This window comes from Aythya ferina (genome assembly GCF_964211825.1).
Source record: "Aythya ferina genome assembly, chromosome: 15".
Lineage (NCBI taxonomy): Eukaryota > Metazoa > Chordata > Aves > Anseriformes > Anatidae > Aythya > Aythya ferina.
Window position 1 is genome coordinate 11,112,960 of NC_140314.1, and position 23,904 is coordinate 11,136,863.

The window sequence follows — 23,904 nt, forward strand, 5'->3', positions numbered from 1 at the left end:
GCATGTTCCTCGCTGCAAGAAAGTGCTCCTGAACGTGGTCTGGGTGTAGGTGGGAGCTGTGGGCAGTCCCTGTGCGCGCTGAGGGAGTAGAGGGAGCTGCAGTTTCAGGTTGGCTGTTAGCCTGCAGCGGCACAAGGTCGGCGTTCAGTTGCAGGAGTGCAGACAAGTGAAGCTTGTGGTAAAACTTCTTGTAAATATACAAGGAAATTGTGATGAGCCACAACAAGAGGCTGCAGGAAGCTTGCAGGAAATAACCTAGTGTTTGTAACATTTCTGTGGGTCAAATGGGGTCTGTAATGCTCCCTGAAAATGGTACAGTTTTGCACACGAGATCTCTGATAGCAAATTCTAACAGCATCAAAGTAGGAGTTGCCAAATCCAGTTAAAATCGTTCCATGTTGCAGCTTTTCCCCTCTTATAATTGCTTTTTCCCCTCCAAATAATTGCTTTTTTGTTTTGTTTTGTTTTTCTGGAGGAGTTGCACAGTTCTGCAGTCTGTGTTTTTTTGCTGGGTCCCCCACCCACTTCCAGCCAACACGGATTTTGAAACTTGCTGAGAGCTCAGTAAAAATTCCAGACAATTAACTTAGCGGGGAGTTCTCTGGGATCAATAAGTGTGTGTGTGTGTCTAACCCTTGCTGAATCAACAGAACGCAGCTAGAACACATTCCTACTTTTTTTTTAAATAAAATCTCCTTGTTCTAAGACCTGCTTAGGCTAAAATCTGTCACTTTGTGAAGATTACGAAATGAAGGAGCTGAAGTGTCCTCTTCAAAGCCGCCTGTCTTATGAAAAGCATTTCTGTGTTTAATCTCCCTCAGCCGTCCCTTTAGGCTGGCAGCTGGAAATGCATCCCGCCCTGTGCAAGGTCTCAGCGCGTTTCAGATGGTGAAATGTTTTCATTTTGATTCCTGTTTTCTTACAGATTTTGAGGAGGGGATGTTGCATGTGAAACTCCGGGGAAAAAAATGGGAATTCATGTGAACTCCTGCTGTTTTAATCAGGAGTCTGAAAAACAAAATCCCAGGGTCCTGGGACTTTCCTGGGGAGTTAATAAAAACCCTGAATGTTTGTTAAAGTGGGTTTTCAACGAGCGATTGGGTACTTACCCTAAGTGAAGGATTAGAAAAGCCCACAATTTAAGTGTCTTTTTATTTAGGCGATAATGGCTTTAAGATTGAAAATAACTGACTTGAGTTGTGTTTAGTTTGTGTTCTAGAGTGGGTAGCAAAAACCTACCTGGAATACTGGACTGCTCAGGTCAAACTTCAGGAAGAAAACGCAGTTTGCCCGTTACCTGAATATATCTATACCAGATTTTAAAATGGTTAACAAATGTGGTATGGAATAGAAGTATTTTGGAGTGGAGTTCCTCAGTCTTGGGCATTTTCGTACCAGATTGAACAACGTGAAATAAACCTTTACCTAGGGGATGGAGGTCAGAAAAAATATATTGCTATTAATTTGTTGTGTCCAACAGCCTGTCATTGTGGCTACAGACACTCCGTTGACCTGTTGGGTAAGGAGGCATGGAGGTGTTTACTGTTCTCACCAGAGCAGGAGTCATTTCTGAGCCTGGAGTCAGTACCTGAAAATAAGTGATTGTTTTTTTTAAATGCTGGTAAGTCACCTGCAGAAGTGTCCAGAGCGTCACCGTGCAAGGTGCTGCTGAACGGTGTAGTCGATGCATTTTTTTTTTTCTAAAACTCTGCTGAGATACTAATTTAGGAGTTGATTGTTCATCTTTGTGCTAGACCCTGTGGTTGAAATAACTTGCTTCCTGAATGTTGTATAGAAATAGCTGCCTGAAACAGACTTTTTTAACCAGGAGCGTCTTTATCCTGCAAGCATTTTTATTTACTTTATTGTGTGAGTAAGTGCGTTGGAAGCTGGTGGAGCTGCTTGCAGCAAGAAGCGATAGCTGCACAGACCATTTGAAAGGCAGCGTCCCAATTTATTTTGAGAATTTCCACAGTTTTTGTGCATGTGTGTGGAAGAATTTCTCATTTCTGTTCTTGAGGGAATGTTGAAATAAGCTGTTTCGCATTATATCTGAAGGCCTATTTAATCTTCCCAAGATTTAACTTCTCTTCCTCAGCTTCCACAGAAACTAAATAAAGAGGAATCTGACCAAATGCAATAGAAGCGTTTCTCTGTTAGCAAATGAGCATCTTGAAACAGCTCCAAACTTTTTGCAGCAGAAAGTTCATAAATCTTAAGGCGGTGCTTGTGTGCTCGTGCGAGTGAAAGCTGCTCAAAGTGCAGGCAACACCGCGCTGCCGGCGTTGGGTGTTTGGAAGGTGTGCGAGTGTGCATGTCTGGGAGAATATCCCGAAGCGAAAAGCATCACTGTTACCCACTGTGTTTTTGTACGTGTAGGAAAAGGCCAATAGTCATTATAGTTAGGCTCCTGCAAATTAATTGGACATTGGTTATGGATCAGTGAACTTCAAAGAGGGTAACCCCCGAAGATCTTGGGCATTAACTCACAGCTTCCGAAACCAACACTAACATGGTTGTGAGCGCGGCTAAATCTTTCATTAACCTTCTTCTGACACACTGGGACTGGGTTTTTCAGATACGAGGAGCAAAAATTAAACCCGTGCCTCAAAACTGCCCTGCAGGCTGGTTTTCAAGCACTCCAGTGAAATATACACAGCCTAAAAATCTGGGAATTTGGCACATGGTGGCCAAACTGGCACATCACAGCTGCATCTTTTGTCTGCATGGGTTTCTTCCGTCCTCTCTTTAGCTTTACATCAGAAGGGTTTCCACTCCTGCTTCTGAAACCTGCACTCCCAAAGCTCTGTGGGGAGCAGCGCTCGCAGAGGTTGCCTTTGCTTTCTTTTCACGGTGTTACGTGTGAGTAGCTCTGCCTTCTTTGGACAGCCAGGCTGCAGATTTGGGTTGGTTCTGCCCCTTGTTTTGGTTCTTCCAACAGAACTGTCTCTCTGACAGCCTGTGCTTCGTAACGGGGCACGCAGAGAGTGAGTTAAGCAGCTGAGGGAGGCTCTAGCGGGATCCGACAGCCTCTAGCCTGAGACTTGCCTTAAACCTGGTGAGTAATGCAGGGCTGTGCGAGAGCAGCAGCGGAGCCTGATTGAGGGGAGGTGTGGGAGCCCTGCTGCTTCGGGTGCAAAACAGGCCGACGGTCATGAGTTTGGCCTGCCTCGGGAGGAAGCTGAAATTTAGCTGGCAGACCTGATTTTGAGGTTCGCTGCTTCATTCGTAATTAAACATTAAATTGCACGCTTCTGACTCAAAAGGAATTGGTGCTAATTGTGCCGAGTGAGTGGAACACTGGAGGTGCAAAAGTCTGTGTCCAGGAGAGTTCAGGTGCACGTTAGCGCCCTGCTGGCGCTGCTTTTAATGGCAGAAGCAGCACACGTGCCTCTGAGCGAGGCTACTGGGGCGCCAGGAGAGGCCGTTTGCTTGGAAAAAAGCTGCTGGCAAAGACTACACCTATATAGGATGGCAGAAAGAAGAGTTTGGGGTTGGCTGAATAAAGCTGTGAGTGTGACAGCACGGGGCCTGGGCCCTTTCTGTGCCAGGGCACAAGACAAGCCTGGGAAACATTGATAGGAGTGTCTGGGTTTTAACATATTTAAGTTTCGGTGGCTTGGGACAAGCCTACCAGGGAAGCCACCTCTTTTCTTCTACACCTCTACTCTTCGGGACTCGAAGCTGCGGGTGCGTGGCTGCATCCTTGGGGCACTGGTGCTCCTTCAGTTGTGCTGGGTCTGTGGGAGTCAAGGGGTGATGGCAGGAGCAGTATTTGCATGACATTTCAAATAATTTTAACATTAAGTTGAATGTTTAAATATTTTATGTTAACATTTCCTCAACTTTCTTTTATTTTTTTTTTTTTCCAGTTTTGACCCTGCCTTTCTGGCAGTAATTTGGTGCAACCTGAAATCCTAGCTAGTGTCTTGGTTTGGATTAAAACTGCTGGGCCCATAACACAACTTGTAATTGTTACAGCCCACAGCAATGTGCAAAGCAGCGGCTACTTCCAAATGGAAAAGCAAATAAGTCGTAGAAAGAATAGTTTTGGTTCTGCATCGTTCTTGAGAGAAGTTACCGATTCTACCAGGGATGGCAGGGTCTGATGCTAGTGGCAGTGAGCGGTGACTTTGTGACTGAGAGAGCTGGAAGATACACGAGACAGAGATGGATTGTGTTTTTGCACAGAAGTTACGCCAGCTTTTTTAAAGACATTGTTAAGCTGATGAAATTTCGGCATGGAAATGCTTACATTAACAGTGTAAAGTATTTGTACTGGCGTTTGCCAAGTTCTAAAATGGATTTTATTTGAAGGAGAATACCTTTTGTGCCCATAGCTTCGCCTCTACACAAATCAAGATGAAGAAGTGGTGCATTTGTTGTTTGGCTATGGATCAGTAGGTTGGCTTCTTTGCAAGGACAGTTTAGCTTTTAGCACTCTTTTATTAAATTAATAGCACTTTCACCCCTCCTCCAGCTACCTTATTTTGTGCTTGAGTTTTATTTGGGTTAGAAATCTTTTCTTTTAAAAGGATGAAGTTACCATGATCATACTGAACCACTTTGGGACTGGTTTGGTTATCCTGGTGTTCACAGATGGCCACCACCAAGGGGTTCAGGGCTACATCAGTGGGGAGCTACCCCCCGTCCTTCTGGTGCTGGTGAGGCCATACAGGGTATACTGGGTCCAGTGTTGGATCCCACAGATCAAGATGGGTTTTGAGAAACAAGAGAGGAACCAGCAGAGAGCTCCTGAGGTGTAGAGCCAACAAGGAGGGCTGAAGAGAGCTGCCTAGGTGTGAGTACTCTGGGTTGATTTAATAGCAGTTTACAGCGGTTATAAATATCAGGAAGCCAAATTCTCCCTGGTAGTCGGAAATGATAGAAGCAGCAGCAGTAGCAGGCATGGATTGCAACCAGGGAAGATCAGGTCGGACATCAGGAACAAAAACCATCATGAGGAGCATGGCAAAGCCCAGAAACAGGTTGCCAGAGGTGGGGGCATCTCCGACCCTTGAGAGCATCATGGCTCGGTTAGACAGCACAGGGCCCACGTGGTCTAGCGCTGATAATGGTTGTCCGCTGAGCCAAAGGCCTCCAGAGCCCCTGCTACCCAACTCTGAGATCAGAAATCACAAGAGACTGTAGGCAGCAAACTTCTATAAGCAGTTTAATCTAATTCTTTTAAAGATTTTTTTTTTCCTCTTTTCATGTGTACTTACAATGAGGACACAAATCATGAAGTGCTGTAGTTTGAGGATGAGGTTGGAACTCGGGCTGGTTCAAGCTCTGCTCCGTCCAGAAGGAATTGGGTACGAAAAAGCTGAATGAGAAATGAATCAATCCCAGAACTGAGAAGTGTGCCCAGGAGGTGGGCCACGTGGGGCACCTTGGTTTTGATCTGCAGTTCAACTTTAACTTGGCTTTATGTTTTAAGAGTTCCTTTGTTGTCTCCATAATGGACTAATCCCTTGAATAATTAGTTACTATTGGACATTTTAAAAATGACTGCCTCTTGGATCTGTTCTCTGTAATAGTCCTGGATTTATAGTCCTTTCTTTAATAATCCTGGATTTATTAACAATCAGAACAGACTGTGAAATCCTGTTAGGCCAGGCTTGCTTGGTGGGAAAAGGACTGCAGAAGAGGTGGGAGTGCTGAGGGGCACACGCTGGCCTCAGGGTAGGGTGGGGCTATGGGCATCCCCACGGATGTCCAAAATTCTTGAATACCTGAGCCGGGGCCAGCTCGCTGTGTGCAGGATGGAAAGTCAAGTGTGTGGGGCCGCTGGAGCTGCGGCTTTCCCTCGTTGTGCTGCGGAGCTGGAAGATGGAAATACCACGTTCCTGCTGATGCTCCATCCACTGCCATCCCTGGGTGTGCAGCACCAGCCCACCCCTCTGCCCTAGGAGCTATTTGCAGTAGCAATATTCTTGCTGGCATTTAACCTTTTGTTTCCGCAGTTTTGCTTCGGTTCCTGTCCAGCTGAGCGCACCTTGCCAAGAGCCAAGCAAGGAGCACTCCGCTCCCTGCCTGCTGCCTTCAGCAGCTGCCTGCTGGAGCACGCTGCCAGCGCGTCCACCCCTGCGTGTTTGGCACTTCAGAAAGTGCTCCCAGGGGTTATGGCCCGGTGGCTGCCCAGCACAAGGCCAGTCGTGCGGTTCCCTGGTATTTAAAATAAAACATCAGCCTCGTTTTATTAGAATCAGCAGAGAAATCTGGTTTCGGAAGTGACTGTGTGTGTAGTGTGGAAAATTGCTGCTTGATGTCTCAGAACAGGGGTGCTCATATCCTAAATCAGTTCCTGGAAATATCATTGGATTATTAGGCTCATCCTCAAATCCATTAAGCAAATTACAGTTAATCGGCCAAGTAAAAGAAGAAAGATCTTCTGCAAGGCCCTGCCTTCTGAGCCTCCTGGAGAAGCTGTAGCAGTATTTTAATTTTCCGTCTGTCAGTGAATGTATCCAGTCACTTCACTTCCTCACGTGGAGGATTTGAAATTAGAAACTGAGGTTAATTATCTGCATTAAATGAAATACGTGAAGACCACAAAAGCAAGAACCTCCACGATTTGGCATGGTCCGTTAAGCTAGACAGACTGCTTCAGAAGGAGAGGGGTGATTTTTCCCTGTTTTGTTCCGATTGAAGGGTTTTAGTCACAGTAATTGAAATGATTAAAAAGTCAAATTGCTGGTGAATGTAATTCTGAGCATCTTCCTGAAAAGATGTGACACTTGGGGAGAGCCCCGGCAGCGGCAGTGCTGCGGGCTGGGAGGCGTTTGCTGGGCTGGGCCGCAGCAGTGCCCGTGTTTTGGGGCCTTTTTGGGGCTGTTTCGGGGCCGTTTCCGCATGGGTGAGGCCGTGTGTCAGCAGTGGCTCATTCTCAGTCCCTTCCGTGACAGAGGCCTGTCATAACTCCGCTGTTTATTTAGTGGCGGCAGTTTAGAAGCCGGACAGCACCGGAGGAGCGCTACGCTTTTGAGCTCTCAGATACAAAACGAGTCTGGCGCCGTCGATCCCGGTGCCAGTAATTTGCTGAGTGCTGCCCGCTCCGCTTGGAAGCGCAGCTTTGTAGCATTGGCATCTCCAAACGGGACCAGCGTCCTGCAGACATCCCGTCCCATGGTGGGGAGCTGCTCTGGGGCAAGGGGTTTGTCACGAGGCTCGCTGTTTTCTGCAGTGTGCATGGGGCTCGGGCTACAGCCACTCCAGGAGATGTTCCCAGTGCTGCTGGGGTGCTCCCGAGCAGCAGGGAGTTCCTCAGCGCCTCAGCCGGCACACGGAGGGATCTTTCTGCTGCCTGTTTCAAGTGAAATTTGATGATGGAGTCATGTGCAGCCAGTTTCATGGGCATTTTAAAACGTTTTAAGTTCTAGAGAAAACGTAGCTGCCAAAAGCACCGTACGCCTCCTGTGATCTGGTCCCTGGACTTTGTTACTGGGCACTGTGCGGGGCAAAGTGCTCCTGTAAGCTGGGGGGCTGCTGAGCTGGTTGGAGGGCACTGCGGCCCCTTCTGGATTCCTGCTCAGCCTCTGGGCACCTCAGTAGGGACCGACCCTGCTGGGGGCAAAGATCTTCTCATTCCCCTTCACTTTGCAACACAGCGAGCTGCTTTTCTGGGAGTTGTGCTTGGGAATTAGATTGTACCAGGTCACACTCATGTGGAAAAGCAAAGCCGTGGTCACTCGCTGTCCTGGTTCTTCTCTGTTGTAAGGCAGTGAGGAATCTAAGTAGAACCGCTGTGGTTTTAAATCAGGGTATCCAAATTCTGTAAAACCCACGTGGAGATTGGATCTTTACTCTGACGATTCCGGAGTAAGATTTTCTGGTAAGATCTGGAGTTGTTTGGTGCCAAGGCCCCCAAAATACAGCTCACCCTTAAAGTACCAGCTGTTAGAATATGTTCGACTTCTTTTGATCAAAAGCAGGCAGAGGCAGGAAAAAAACTCTTTGAAATACCCTGCTGAGATAGATGGTCAGCACTGGGACCTCGTATTGGTCCCTGGGCTTAACTCCGGAGCTAATGACCAGGAGCTGCTGGGTTTTATTCTTCCTTCTACCCCCTATCCCCACATCTTCCCTCTCCCATCGCAGACTGAGGGAGTCTCAGACCTCTCCCTCTCTCCATTTTCTGTTTTTTTGTTGTTCTTGTCATTTGTTTGTTTGTTTCTGTGCGTGTAGTACCCTGTCATTCTGTCTCATGGTGTGTTCAGATGACTGCTAGCGCTGGGGGAAGGAGAGCAGTAGGTGAGAGGGGATGGAATTGTTTGTGGGTTTTTTTCAGCAGGCCACATTTAGAGTGTCTTAGCTCTACTGGAGCTAACCATGCCTTTAGCATTCAACAGATTTACCCTTTTGAATCGTAAATTTTGGTCTTTTTCTTGGCTGGCAATCAGCTTTTCAGACTGGGCGAGGTTTATCTGGAAGAGTGGCTTCCTTGTTCTGCCGCTGCTCCTAGCCTGGGCCAGGCGTTGCTTTGGGAGCTGGGGCCCGCGCGTGCATTCATGTGGCATCGGTCATCTGATAGCTGAGGACCTCTCCAGGCTTTCATAGGAGAGGCACAACTCGGAGCCAGGAGCAGCAGCGCCTCAGAAGGGTTCCTGGGAACTGGCAGGTAGGATCCGAGATGAGAGGCACAGCAACCCGCTCTCCTGCTGTAGCTGCTGGCTTTGATTGCCTTTATCTCGGATGTGCCTCACACAAAAAAAGGCACACGTAAAAGCCTTGGAACTGTTTGGCACCAGACATGCAAATGAATGCGGGGCCGAAGCGACTGCTGCCCTCCAGGATCCCAAAAGAGGAATCAACAAATAGAAATTATTCTATTAGCAGGAGCAAAGTTCACAGGTTAACTATCGTGTCAAATCAATGAAATACAGCCTTGATCTCCTGCACAAGGGCTTGATTGTGTATAAATAAGAGTGCCCGAGCAGAGACATCAAGATCTTGCGCTGTAACATTTGCGGCAGCGTGAAGAAAAGGAAGCTCTGTACAGGCTGCATCATGAAATGTCTCCTTCGGACATAGGCTTCATTCCTGCTTCAAAAGATTGTAAAACCTGACCTGGGAACCTTCTTGCTCTCCTTATGGTCGTACCCACACTGGGTTTCCACAGGGCATGGTTCTTTTTTGTGTGTTTTTTTTATTTTTTTATTTTTTAATAAAAACTTAAGGTCTTTTGCTAAGAAGGCTTGTCTTTGTACTTTTAATTCAGTCCATGTGACTGTCATAACATTTATTCCGTAGGAAATGAAAAATGTTTCTTTTTGAGCAAAGCCACTAAACAAAGGCGTTGGGAGCGCTGGCAAGCTCAGGTGTGCGCAGTGTGTCTCGTGCTGATCTGCAAGCGCTGGACTAAGACCATCACCCTTCATTCCGTGGTTGCTTGATCCTGCTCTCTGCCAGCAGAAGAAAAAGCAAAAGCTGCCTCCTTTGTTGTGGAAGTATTTACATTTAATGTGCTTTTGAACATCTGCACGTTCAGGGAGACTTTGTTTTCCTCCCTTGGGAAAAAGGACTTTGAAAAGGCTCGCTCTCCTCTTCGAGGCGCGCCGGTGCTGGAAAAAAAAAATAGATGGGCTTGAAACGAGATGGAAACAGGCAGCAAAAGACGGGTGTGCATGTGTCGCTGGAGCGCAGGATTTGTCACGTTGTAAAATAGCATTGTGGTTTTCCCCTCGAGACGTATGCAGCAAAGTATGTGACCTGGGGGCGGTGTGAGTGCTGGCCGCTGGGGGAACCAGCCCCTGGCAGAGCATCCCGCTGTCCTGGCCGGTGGGGCCAGAGGAGCCTGCTGAAGCTGATCCGTGAGCTTGCCTCCTTCTGCAGAGAGGAAACTTTCCAAACGGGCATGGGAAAAAACTTTCCTTTTGTAATCCCCAAGATAACAGGTCATACAGCTTCACCCAGCGCGATTCTTGCACAATCACTTGTGGTCAGGCTGAAGTGTCTATTTTAGAAAGGCATCCAAGTGATGGGAGGTCATGCAGCATTTTTGTTATCTCTTCCTGTGGTTAGTTACTCTCACTGCTAGCAGTTTGTTCCTGAATGCTCGTTTCAGTTTTTGCAGCTTTCGTTTCAGGCTGAAGCTTTAGGGTTTGAGGTATTTTCTGGGTTTTAGGATGGCTTCGCTCGCTTAGAGACTCCGAATACCTTTGCGTGTTAGAAAAAAGAACTACTGGAAGGGTGTGAATGCTCTCCCTAAGTGGCAGAAGCTTTGTTATGGAAGGCCCTTTAGTTTTATTAGACTTTTCAACCCTCCAGTCGACTGTTAAACAAGCCTTAGCTTGTCATGGTTGACAAACCTTAGCTCTGGTCTCAGACCTAACCTACCAGTTTAAAAGGCAGGTAGGCTTCTTTTGTGTGCAGGTTTCTGGGTGGGGACCATCGGCTTCTAAGGGAAATTAACTCGTGGCCTCTCTTTCCCCCTCCCACCTCAAATAAATTAGGTTTTGTGTTAACTGTTCTGTCATTCCCAAACACCAAAAGGAAATGTGAGCCTGTGGTTTAGGACCTGGGCTTTCTGCTGCCTGAAGTACTCTGCTGAGTGCAAGTAAAGAGAGATGTGTAATTGCAAAAGCAAAACAAAACAACAAAACAAACAAACAAAAGAAAACAGCTGCATGAGCAGTGTCAGCAACTGAAGATAAAATGTAGGAAGTTTTTTAGAATGATTCATCCGTAATTATTTAAAAACAAGTTGAATTTATTCTTAAGCATTGGAGAAGATTTCCTGCAAGCCTGGCATTCGCCATCTGTGCTGTTTATGCACCTGAGTAAATGCCTGGCTCAGCAGTTTGTTGGTGTTGCGCGCTCCAGATCTAAATCCCTTCAAAGGTAAACCCAGCACACCTTTGTCTCTGCCGGGCTTTCTGCCTTTAAAGCTGAAGCTGGTGAGGTCGAACCAGTCGTAGCAGTGGCTGCCACTAGGACAGGCAGGGTGCCATGGTTCGCACCATTTTAATAACTGTTTCATGCAGATTTGCTGTCTGTGGGTTGCCTTGTGTGCTCTCTAGGATGCAGCAGGCCGGCAGCTTCCTTCTGAACCCGTGCGAGGAGTGGAGGAGGGCACGGTGCTTGTCTTGGCATGGCCTTGCAGGTGCTGGTGCTACCTGTCCAGCTGGGCACAGCTTGGTCTTACTTTCAGCCCCCTGGTATGCAAGAGGCCTTTTCCAAATGCTTCTCTTCCTCTGCTTGCCAGGCAGCTGGAAAAGCGCTGCGCCGAAGTGGCTGAAAATCGTTCGGGGTGGTTGTTTTTGTGCTAACATAGCACTCTGCCCAGCTCACCGGCCCAGATAAGCAGCCGCGCAGGGCAGGGCTCCTGCTCACGTGGCCAGGGAGGGCAGCGTGCCTGAGATCACCCTAAACTGCACTGGGTGTCACCGCAGAGCAACGCCTGGTGGTTTCGTCAGGCCTGGGGTGCGTTTCTCCTCCAGCGAGAGGCACGGGGCAGCTTTCACTGTGCTCATGGCCAGTGGAGCAGGGCTAGGAGCGGCAGGGTCTCCTGGGACCACCATCACAAGCTGCCTCTCTGGTCTGGACAGCGCTGGGTCGAGCTCCACTGCTCCATCACGCTTCTTGTGAGCAGATCAGAGGAAGGCAGGAACTGCGGGAGCAGCAGGGCTTGTTCCAGCCCCGTTCCTGCTAAGTCTTGCTGCCCACATCTGCAGTTGTAGTCAGGAGCTCAAGGAGGCTTTTCCAATCCTGCAGCAGTCTTGGCAGAGAAGCCAGCTGGCCCCATCTTGATATATTTTCCTTCCTTGATGCAGTGCTTGAGCTCCTGTCCAGGGGAGCCTGCTATCCCTCACAAATATCGTTGCCTTGTGTTTGGCACTCCCAGGCCGGGTGACGTGGCTCGTTGGAGCTGCAGTGGGTGAGCTGATATTCCATCACTTGTACAGGGGAGATGCTGGCCTTGCTTTCCCGCAGGTCTTCCACGTGCTCAGAAGGGTAGATGCCTCCTACAGCTGAATTTGCCTCCCCAGAAGTAAGATGCATTTGAGAGTCAGCAGTTGCTCAGACTCAGCAAGGTCATCTGAGTTTTGGTCCCTGATGGTGATGCCCTGAGTCAGCTCTGAAAGGACTGCTCTCTTTCTCACCCCGTGTTGGTTCTTCTGTGTCGAGCCATCAACCACATCGCCGGCAGTCAAGCTACAAGCAACCCTTTTTCCTTGTTAATTGCTGTCTGTGGCTTGGCACCGGTGCTGCCAGAAACCCTCCCAGGTAGCCCATCTTGGGCTGTGGACTTGGGTGTAGTGCATTGCCTCAGGTGGTATGGAGTAGGATAATCCTCTCATTTCCCAGCTTTGGAAATCATCCTGGAAGCCTGAGCTGAGGAAAGAGGGTGGGACTGAAGCCAAACCTCTTGTTCCAGATGGGACAGTAGTGGCAGGAACACCTATTGTCCACAAAGGTGTTGCCAAGCCACAGCAAGCAATTAAAAGGGAAGAAAAATGTGCTTCATTTAAAACTTGAAATTTGTAAGTAGTTTTCATTTTAAAATTAAATACCAAACATTGATACACCAATTAGGTAAAATCAGGATTGAAAGAGCAAACATCTGAAATCATATAACTTGTATAGTTAGCAAGTTAATAAAACCAGCGAGTTTCTCAAATGGGACTGCATTCAGTCCTGAGCGATAGCTGAGTGTGAGCAGCATTTGGACCATCAGCGTACTCAGCCCTGGGCACGGAGGACAAGTAGAGCACTCTGTGAGTACAGTAGAGAGATCTCTTTCTAATCGTATTGTTGCCAACATAATTGTGGCTAAAATAGTCTGAAAACAAATTTTCCACCCATTTTAGGGTCAGCTGTAAACTGACCCTGAAACACTCCGGCATGAGGAGTGGGGGACATGGTAGGAAAGGGGGGACGTTGCCACACGGATTTGGTGGGGTCCTGTTGGCCACGTGAGCTATCAGGAGCTGTTTCAGATCCAAGTGCCCTCTGAATCCCAGAGGAGTACCTTGGTAGCTCTTTGCTGTTCTTGCTGCCTCCAGCTTCCCACGTGGACGACCCAGGTGTGTGTCATTTCTTGGAGAGAAGCGTGGTGAAGCTCGTCCCGTTCTCTTTCAAGCATATTGTTGGCTTTCCTTGCGTTAATCCTCCCTCCTTGCTCTTCCATTGGTCCTTGCGATGCAGGATCAGAAAAGGCAGTTCCAATATCTCACCACAGTTGATTATAATTTTACTTCTCTCACCAGATCTCTTAAAATAGGCAGGCTCTCGGTGAGTATATTGGCCCTGGACACCTTACCTGGTGTTGACAGCAGTCCTGGTTCATGCAGGAGGTTGGACTACTCAAGTCCTCCAGAGGTCCCTTCCAGCCAACACTTGTGTGATTTTAGTTCTAAAATAACTGCCAAGCAGATCCTTGTCTGTCACATGCATGTCTTATGGACTTCATCAGCTTCTGTGCAGCCCTGAGCCCTGCAGAACTGCATCTCCTTGCACAGCTGCAGTAATGGCACTGGCAGCTGGAGACAGGGAGCCTTCGTTGGAAAGAGACATGAAATACTGTGAGAGCTCTGCTTGGAGGTAATTCCAGCAACCCACACCACATGAACAAGGAAAAGGAGTTCTTTTCCCCCCAAAAAAAAACTTGCACTGAAAGTGAGAAATGAAACGGCCATGCTGTAACAATCATCTTTGCTAGATGATAGCCATGTCAGCCTCTGCTCCTCTAGGGGTCCTTTTAAATCTCCCGTCTAAAAGGTTAAGCTTTAAAAATGAGAAAGGCATGTTTTCTTTCCTTCGTATAATGGTCTTTAATTTGTTGTTTGATCATGGTTCTTGTGCGTTGACTGCGTGGGAGCTGCTGTATTGGGTTACAAACAAAGCAGGTGACGGCTCCTTTAAAAACTTCAAGGCTTATTTCAAATGATGTAGCACTGAAATAGAGCCTATTTTCAAATAACAGCAACAGGAGCGGAATTTTTGTTGTTGTTTCGATTTGCAATTTGCTTGAGGATCCGCCCATATCTTTTTTTGATAGCTGATGTGAAATCTCCGCTCCTGGGAGCGCGTTTCTCCGTGCAGTATGGCAACCAAAGGTTAGGAATCTCGCCTCCAAAGCCAGCGGAGGTGGGAATGGGCAGCAGGCTATTTTTAGAAATCAGCAGTGATACATTCCAGGAACTCGGGCAGTATTTTTCAGAACTGAGTTTGAAGGTTTTAAGCGTAGATAGGGAATATGTCATCTGTGGAAATTACTCTAAATTACCTGCAATTTGTTGGGAGTTACCGTTTCTAAATGCTTATTGCGACTCTAAATATTTGAGGAAGCTTTTGATTATCCCGGGCTTATAAAATGCAATTGGCTACTTCTTAATTGTTGTCCTCTGTGAAGTGTAATTACCCGTAATGTAGAGCTTTTTGTTTGTCAATGCCGCAAACAGGAAATCAAGAGTGTCTGATTGAGATAAGTTTGGAGACTCCACCATAACTCCTAATTGCATCAGGTGACCTGTTCGTAATGAGCCCCGTCTCCTACAAAGTTCTGGAGGCCTTCAAAGAATCTAGAAACCTTACATACCGTATTTATGGCTTGTGCAGAAGACTGACTTGTTCTTCCCTAAAACGCTTACGCATCAAACAGCTGCCGTCGTGGCAGGGTCCTGGTAGCTCTTCATTCTGACATAGCACATGAAGCTTGAGGAAGAGTAGGGCTGAATAGTAATTAACTGCTTAAATGCAGTTGATCAGAAGATAGGCTGGAGCTTCCTGGCATTCCTAAATACTGTGGAAAAATCAGTTAATTAAAACTTGGCACCTTGGAGGAAGTTGACAGAGAGAGAGAATCGCCATTGTTACTGATGTGGGGTGGTGCCTGGACGTAGGGTGGGTAGGCAGGCTAGAGCAGGCCAAACTGGGAGTTTTTGAGGCCCAAAAGCGTGTCTTAGCCTGGTCTCCACAAGGGAAGTGTGTTTTTATGCCCAGTGTGCTGCTGCCCTGGGCCAAACCGGGTCGGTGTTCCTCTGAGGCCTGCCTGGAGCCTCACCTCTCCCTGGCCTCGTCCTTCTCCAGCTGAAGGAGGGTGCTGTCGGTCCTTCATGGGACATTAAAATTATTACTTAATTGAACTTAAATGTTATTGTGGACTTCCTTGCTGTCATTCCGTGTGGGTTTTGTTTTTTACAGCAGCAGTAACAGAAGTGTCAGGTTGGGTGCTGTCACGTCCTCATCTACACCTGAGCTGTGCTGAGGCCAGGCACAGCTCTGGGGATCTGTGGGGTGAGATGTGGTGTGGATTGACACAGCCGGTCTGGGATTCCAAGTCCCACGTAAGAGAGGCGAAAATTGGAAATTAAAAGCCCTCTCGTTCCCGTCTGAATCCCTGGGAGACACTGTGCCAGGCCAGGCTGCCTCATGAATGGCTCCGCTCCCATACCTGAGGGTTTCCAGAACATTTTTTCGTGTGTGTGTGTTTCCCTTAAATGCAGTCTGTAGGTTTAAATATCGTCCTCGTTGTGTCTTTAGAGCACGAATTAAAAGCAGGAGCCGCTTGGAGAGTCTCCCACAGAAGCATGTGGCCGAATTCTGCCGCCTGAAAAAGTTTACCTTGAGGAACCACCTCAAAACAAAACCTTAAAACAAAAACCCTCTTTTTGCTACGCTAACTCTCCACAAACATAGAATGATTTAAGCTTTATTTTTGCTGGTTTGACAGAGGACGGGTGTCGAACAGCTCTCGGGGAAGGCGGTGAGTCAGCACGCCCAACAGTGGCCGCATTGACCGATGCGAGGAGCGGCTCAAGCCTGGCTCGTCCCTGCTGCTACTTGGCTGGGGGCTCCGTGGGGCAGGCTCCAACACCTCTTGCCAGCCTTGGGAGATCAAACGCTTATGAGTCAGGCCACAGAAAAGCATGATAGGGCCCAAATTATTTATTTTTTTTAACCTTGTTTTTAGTTAGAGAGCGGTGGGGGCAGGACTGGCACACGCCAGCACGCAGAAGCTGCCCGTGTTGTTGCACGGTGTCATTCCTCGCACCTCCAGAGCTGCTCCTGGAAACTCAGCCTTGCTGCAAAGCGATGTGGCCACCAGCTTTCTCCTGTCATGATGCCCCAAGCCCTCGTTTCTCCTCTGTCTGTGTCAGCCAGGGAAGCGGAGGAGCCAGCGGGCAGGCAGGGCTGGGCGAGGAGCCGGCAGCGCAGCGTGCAGGAGCAGCAGCCCTACCAACTGCTGTCTCCCACGGATTATCCTTTTCTTGCTGCTGAAGGTGAGGTGAACCACATCCTTACAGCCCCCAGCCTCCAACACAGAGATTTCGCTGCAAATCAGTCCTTAAAGACCATGAGCATGAAGGATGCCATATCCCATTGGTGTGGCAGCATTTCATGCCAGTGCCCACATCCCGTGCCTTATGACAGATTTCTGTGCATTAATGCCGTCTCCAGGGCAGGAGGGGGTCCCAGCAAGCACTGGAGGCCTCAGACATGATGTTGGTTTGTTAAATGCAAGTGCCACACGCTTTGATACCTCAGGCCATTCCGCCCCAAGCTTTCTTCAGGTGCTCTGGAAACATGTGGTGTTCACCTCCCGTCTCACCAGGCACAAGAAGCCAGCCAATTTTCAGCATAACGCACAATCTCAACTATTTTATTGCTTAATTTAGGCCATAAAGTCTCTTTGATGTGTTGTGTAATGCAACGTTCATTCTGAAAAAGTGGGTGGAGTAGCTTTATGGTATTATAAAAATAAATAAAATGCCTGGCAGGATTTTGAAACCACATGGTCATTCCTCCTCTATCCACAGATAAGTTGATTGTTGAGAGAGAAATCTTGCTTAATATCTAACTTTGGGTGATTTATTTCTCCAGAGCCCTTTCATCTCCAGTGTGTATTGGGTTATCTGTGACTTCTAATCTGATTGTTTTAAGTGTGATCAAAGAAACCAAGAGAATGCACTTTATTTTCCCACTGTATGAATAGAATGTTGTTTGTACAGTGCATTACATCACCTGTTCCTGCTGTTCCTGAATTGTGCACCAAATGTTTGTGGTATAAATAGAATACATAATGGACTTGTAGGGGGTGATGAAATTTGTTCCACTTGCTGAGTAAAACAGAGTTAACTAAATGAATCCTTTCTTCACACCCAACTCTACCTTGGCACACAACAACATGGGCTGAAAATGTTTGAAATAACTCGCTTGTGCGGAATATTGAGCTGGAATTAGGCAGCGTCGAGGAACTGCTTCGAAAATCTGCAGGAGATTGCAGGCAGGCAGGGAGATTCCTGTCATTGAAATTGCTGGGATTCTTTCCAGTCTATGCAAAGAAAGATTTTGGCCTTCAGTAGTAGCCGTAGTGTTGTTATAACTGCGATGGTCTCAGGGTTTGAGAGGCAGGTTCTGCACGGAGGTGATTGCTGTCATTGCACGGGCTTGCTGCTGTAGGATCCACGTGTGAAATGCAACACGTGTGCCCCGATGCAGGGAGCTTTTTGGTCAGAGGGCAGAAATAACCAGTTATTGGCAGGTGAATTTTTTTGGTTTTGCACAAACCACCAGCTCTGTCTAGGGCCTTTCAGCTCTCATTTCCTGGTGGAGGTCTAGAATGTGCCTCTGAAGAAGGGCCTGGGAGCTGCTCCTAAAAATCCTGCATTCGAGGAAGGATGGGTACTGGCTGATGTGTCCTAAAACTTCACCACCCCGTAACCTCTGTATTTCGTGGAGGACAACTGTCTTTGGTAGCTTTACCACATCTCTTCCTGATAACCTCTAACATCCGCTTTGGGGGCACCGATCAGCTTTTTTCACTCCAATTATCTAATTGATTAATATATTTGACTTGGAGCATTTGTTCTCAGCCTGTGTTTGACTTGCAGTTTGTTGCTTCTCTTGCAGACCAGGCGTGTAATCTGAGGGCCCGAAGGCTTGCTTCTTGCTTGTTTTTCCAAGCTGTATCTGTTGGCCAAAAAAAAAAAAACCTCTCCTTACTGACCTTGTCTTGACACACCTACAGGTCCTCATGAATATCCCACCCTGGGTAAATAGCTGATGTTTTTATTCACAGGAGAACTGCCGTGCACCAAAGGGTCAGGTGTAATCGCTTGGGAGATAAGTGGTAGTTTTATCTCAAGCAATTAGTCCAGAGAGTTTTTCTTTTTTTTTTTTTTCATTTTCTAGTTGGTTTGGAAATTCTTGTACAGCGTATGTCAGGAAGCTGTCAGGAATACTCAACCTGCAGAAACGGCTGGAAATTTTTGCAGGCTCTGGGGTAGGTAGGGAAGTTGGGAGGGCCGAGTTGTGCGCCCATCCTGTCCCCTGCCACCCCGCTGGCTGGTGGGGAAGCAGAAAGCCACTGGCATTGCTGACATGCCATTCCAGCAGGATGAGCTTTGGGCCGCTATCTCCCTCATCAGCCTCCGGGTAGTGATAATCTGATACATTGAAAGGTTTCACCCATCCATCATTAAGCTGCCCGTGTTCTTCTCCTATCTTTAGTTGTCTGGGTTGTAGCAGCGGAGGGGAAGGAGCAGGAAGGAGGTGGGGAGATAACTGGAGCATCCCTTTGGGTGCCACTTTTGCAGTTGATTTGGGGTCCAGATCAGATACAGGACATCTGAGCCTGCTCCTTGACACAGTTGCTGTAAATGTGATGCGGTTCTCCTATCAAAGCAAATGGAGCCACTCTGCCATTTCTTTTCCTTTATAGGAAAATGGGTTTGTCTTTCTCCCTTGGAAGCTGTGCAGCATCAGCATGGGACTGACTGAATCTTTAAAAATTTCTGGGGTGCTAACCGGTGGGAGCAGCGCCGGTCCCTGGTGCTGTCCTACCCACAGCCTGCCACCGCTGGTCAGGGCAGCGATGCCGAGTTCTCTCTCCGGAGATTTGCAGGCAGCGTCACGTTGCTTGGCTCAAGGTCATGCTGCAAAGGTTGGCTGAGCTAAAACACTTCTCGTTAATTGTTTGCATGGCGGTGCTGTTTGGAAGCCCCCCCCCCCCCCCAGCTTGCGGAGGGGATATGTTGTGATATGAATCCCATATGTTGATACGGGATTTTGCAGCCCTTGAGGAATGGTGTCTTCCTTAGTTATGTTTCAGCATCCCTTTGGCACGGCTTGCCCTGTCCATCTGCAGCTGCTGCGAAGTTCCTCTGCCCGATCCTCTGTGTGAAAAGGGGACTGGACTGCAGGTTGGTGAAGTGATTGCCTGAGCTCGCTTTATGGCCATTGTGTTCCTGGCATGGCAGGTCCTGGAGGGGTCCTCTTGGACTGGATGAGGTGATAAACACAGAGCAGCACTGAAACAACTGCATCTGTGTGAAATCACCCACAGGGATATTACAGAAATCTGTGTTTCAGTTTGATACACTGCTGGTTTTTTCCCCAACTCTCTTATGCAAAAGCACTTAGCGGGTTGCTTCAAAAGCAGGCAGAGGTGTGAATTACAGCTGATGTAATTAATTTGTGTTTGTGGGCCTGGCTTCCCCCCTGCAGTCTAGGTGGTGTTTGTCTGGCTGGCAGTTAAGAAGAACAAAAGTCTAATCTTGGAGGAGATTAGGAATTCTTTGACAAAGGTTAAATCAGGGCTCTGCTGCTTTATCGTTTGTACTGGTGTCCCATGGCAAATCTGTAATTCCAGCCAGTACGCAGGCTGTTCCTTGTGTGACATCTAAAGCAGTGTCATCTCCGCTCACCTACCCAACTGTTTTGAAAGCAAATTCTTGAAAAATGTCATGAAATAAGACAGGGGCAACTCTAAATCCTAAAGATGCTGCAGGAACCCATTGCAAGAAGGACATTCCGAACCATAGCCTGCTGTGTGGCTTCCCAAGTTTGTCCTTCCAAGCCCTGGGCTCCCTGCGCCCATCTCCGTGCCGTGCCGTCTCTTCTGCTCATCTATCTATTCCCATCTCTCTTGCCCGTGGTAACTGAGCAGTGTAAATCCTGTGCATCAGCTGGAGGCTGCAAGGAGTGCTGGAAATGAAACGGGGACGGAAGCAGGCAGAGCAGCAGGCAGCCTTTGCTTTAAAGCGGGCTGCCTTGCTGAGCCCTTGGAGCGCTGAGCCCCAGCCCTGCTGGAGCAGGATTTATGTCCCAGCGCACTTCCAGCCAGCGTGTTGTGGCAAGTTTCCCCAAGCAGCAGTTTCCACTTTTCCTCTTTGGTGTCTATTGTTTTGTTATTTGGGGAACTGGAATCCGTGATCAAATTTGAAACGTGGTTAGCATTAAGCTCTGACGCAACGTGTTTGTTTCCTTTTGGATTGGTCTGGATCTCAGCACATCTTCCCCTGACCAGCTCAAGGGGTCCACAGCTCTCCCATGACTCACGCCTGGGCAGCGAGGCAGCGCGTCGTGCTGCAGGACCATCCGGCTTAGCTTCAGCAGAGCTGCAGAGCGCTGGCTCGGGCTAAACCAGGCAAATAGTCACTTGATCGCGAGTGAGTTTCCAAAAAGAGGAGGAGGCTGGCTGGCTGCTGCTGTTTTCGATTTAGTCATTTAATGAACAGCATCAGGAGCATGTTACATCGTCAATTATTTTGATTTTAATCTAACGTGTTAATAACGTGAGGCTCTTCAGATGAAAATACACTTCCAAGCTGCGTTAAGTGTTTGTTAGCATGGTAAGTTGAAGACACATGTGAAAGGAAGGGCCATCTGATGAACTGCTATTGTTCTCTTAATTCAGCCCACCCCATTTGGGCCACTCCGCATGAATGGCTTTGTGCTTGCTAATAAAATCATGCAATGTTCCCTGCAACACATGTTCTGCGTGTCCCAGCTAGTCAGCAGCAGTAAAACCGCATTTTATAGGTTTATAATGTTACCTTCTCAATTGTGGCTTCTTTTAGAGACGGCAGCGCTTCCAGGGCTGACCCTGGCACTGTGGGCCTGAGTGCGCAGGAGTGGCTTTGAGCGCTGCTGTAACCCGGTGTTCCTGGCTTGCCTCCCTCCTTTCTCTTGGTGCTGTGAGCTCTTGCTCCCCACATGGCTTGTCAACGAGCTTGTGTACCTCGTCACCCAAAGGGTGCTGCGTTGGCAAATTCAGCGTTGGGAGAGAAGTGTAAACGTGCTCCTAGCGCTGCATCCTCTGCCTTCTCCCCCAGATGTTTGGATGAGCACGAGTTGCCTCCGTGGCTGGCTTGGCTGCAGGAGCTGCATCTGCTCCACGTCCCTTCTGTCTGCCGGGCTTTTGGAGATGCAGAGAGGTGGTGGGAAGAGCTCTGCTGACACCTGAATCTGGGAGAGGTACAACCAGCCTGGTGGTTTCTTTGGGCAGTCTGCGAGAGGAAGGGATGAAAAGGGATGAAAAGCCTTCTGCTTTGGCACTGCCGCGCAGAGGGAGCTGCTCCTGCAGCTGGCTGGCAGTGATCCTCCAGGAACCGATGCTGAGAGGGGGGAATCAGTATGCACAGCAGTTGCTCCCCTTCCTTGGCACATTGTCTTTTAGGGGCTGCAGGGTGGAGGGGATTAGACCAAGTTCTCAGGGGAGGAGAATAGCCAGCAGGGGATGGCTGGTCATTTTTGTTCCTTTTGTGGCACGAACAATCTCTCCCTTGCTGCTCGTAGGGGCTCATGAGCCTTTGTAATGTTTATGAGGCTGCAAGATTTGGAGACCTCTGGTCTAGATAGCTCTCTGACCGAGAAGGGGAATTTAGGCACTTGTGGTAGTGTAGCCGGAGAAATTACAATAAATATTTGGGGAGATTTTTAGTGTTTGGCATTCATCAGGAATGGTTTAACAGAAGGAAATCTTCAGAGGAAAGGCTGGAAGTCCAGCTGAAATGACAAAGATGTGCCTGGGTTGGCATTGGCACATCCTCCCCACTTCAGGGATTAGAAGGAATTGTGTAACAGCAGCGTAATGGTCTGCAGAATTGGCTCATTTAAACTTCAGCTGCTTTTGTTTAGGAGATGGACCTAAAATCTGAAACTGGGTCAAAATCTTTTCTTGCTCTAGAACTAAATGTTCCACATGTTTTAGACTTCTGTTTGAACCCCTGTTCCTCCAGCTCCCCATGGCTGACTTTCTGCCGGGTGGGTGGCCTTGTTCTATTGGTGCTGCTCCCTTCAGAAAGCGGCATTGATCAGGATCAGAAAAGATCTGGAGGGTCTGATTATCCCCAACCCATCCTTTTGCAGCAAATTCATTCTTCAGTAGTCAAGAGAGTGAGAGACAAGGGATTCTTTGAATTTCCCAGCCAGTATCAACTTTTCCCTGAAAAGAAGTCACTTCACTCCTCCCCTGCTGTTTGGATCACAAACCTGGTGTCCTGGTCCTCCTCATCACTGACAGAGACATCTCCTCTCTCAGATGCCTTTCAGGGGCTATATTCCCTGTCTGGTTTCTTACCATGTTTTCAGTAAAGTTCGATGTCCAGAGGTTTGTCCCTCTGCAGAAGTCTTCCTCAGCACTGGCATTCTTCCCAAAAATGAGGCCTGAGTCTTCCTGACCGGGGTCCTGGGAGCTGTCATGGCCCCGCATCTCCTCTGTTTGCAGTAATACATAATAAAATCCCTAAAATGCTTTTACATACCCCTGCTTTTCCATCAGTAAATGAAGATTCTTTTCCCTGATCTCAGGGGTAGCTGCCCCTGACAGGCACAGCCTCCTGATCTTCTAGGGTTGGCTGCAGTCAAGGACATGTGCAGGTATTTCTTTGTCCCAACCAATTCCTTAACTTTTCCCAGAGAAAAAACCCTGGCGGGTATTAGGCAGGTTTTATCAAGAACTAGTTGCTTGGGAACGCCGCTTTCTTGCTGCCGGAGAAGCAGCCTGATTAATTATTCTGATCCCGCACCTGGGCCAAGGTAGACTTCCAGTGGTGCAACAGAGAGGAGTTGTGGAGTTGAAGATCCAGAGGTCAAACGCTGCGGTAAGAGAGCCTGCCCCTCCAGCAGGCGATCCCCCAGGCAGGTAAGCAGCTGTGATCCTGCACGTGGAGGGCCTGTAAGTCACCAGCAGTGGAACTGACAAATTCATTTAGTATTTGCTTAAAGCTGTGCGACAAACGCATGTCTTCAGCGTGCCAGACATCTGTTATTGTCTTGAGCAGAGAAGATGATGAGCATTGAGCAGTTGCTGTGTTAGCAAGCGCTCACACGCAAAGCAGATGACTATCTATTTGCTCACTTATTCAAGGCGTGAATTGTGCATCGTGGATGTATACATAGTTCAGAAAGATCAGGCCTATAATAAGAACCACTGGCAAGTATTGTTCTCTTGCCCTGGATGTGACAAGGTACTGTCAGCAGAAGTCGAAGCCAAGCCTCTCTGCTGTCGCATCATGTCATGCAAGGGAGTCTCACAGCTGTAAACGCAAGGGCACAGGCTCAGACATTGATGTCACAAGCTCCTGCACGTTTTGTTTAATTCATCTGCGTTTTTCGCACACAGGTTTGGGGCCGGCTGCTTTCATCAACTTTGCGATCAAAATTTATGCCAAGGGTATTATGAATCACGTTGCAGGCTTGCTGGTAGTTTTGTGGGGGGGTTAATAGCGATGTTAAAATATTGCTCCCTTACTATACAGGCGGAGCTGGCGGCGATGGCTGCAGGCATGGTTGCCTAACATTTCCCATTATATAAAGCTTTGTTGTAGTTGCTCATATCTTTATCAGACTGGGTTGTTTGGTATTCTTCCACACTGAGATTCTGCCTAAGGCTGAATTATTTTGGCAAATTTCAGCAAAAACAGAGGGGGAGGAAATTACATTGTTTTGCTCATGTCAGAGTCTGACAATTTACTTTCCATTGATAACCTTCCAACTTTCCTGCTTTGAAGCAGGGGTGTATCATTTGGCAAGCAGATTGCTGGGGATGGGATTGGTGGTGGCAGTTTGAACGTACCTTTTGCTATCCATGTGAGAATCCACCCAAATCTGGCTAAACTGTAAGCTTCTGAAAATTGCACAAGTTCTGCCGTAGATGGTTACAGTTTGGCAGCC

At 48.0% G+C, this 23,904-nt stretch overlaps 1 protein-coding gene across 7 annotated transcripts in view; it reads left to right on the forward strand.

The window, feature by feature from the left end:
- Positions 1-23,904, forward strand: part of AXIN1 (axin 1) — a 77,516-nt gene that overhangs the window by 3,343 nt on the left and 50,269 nt on the right. The window lies entirely within an intron of this gene.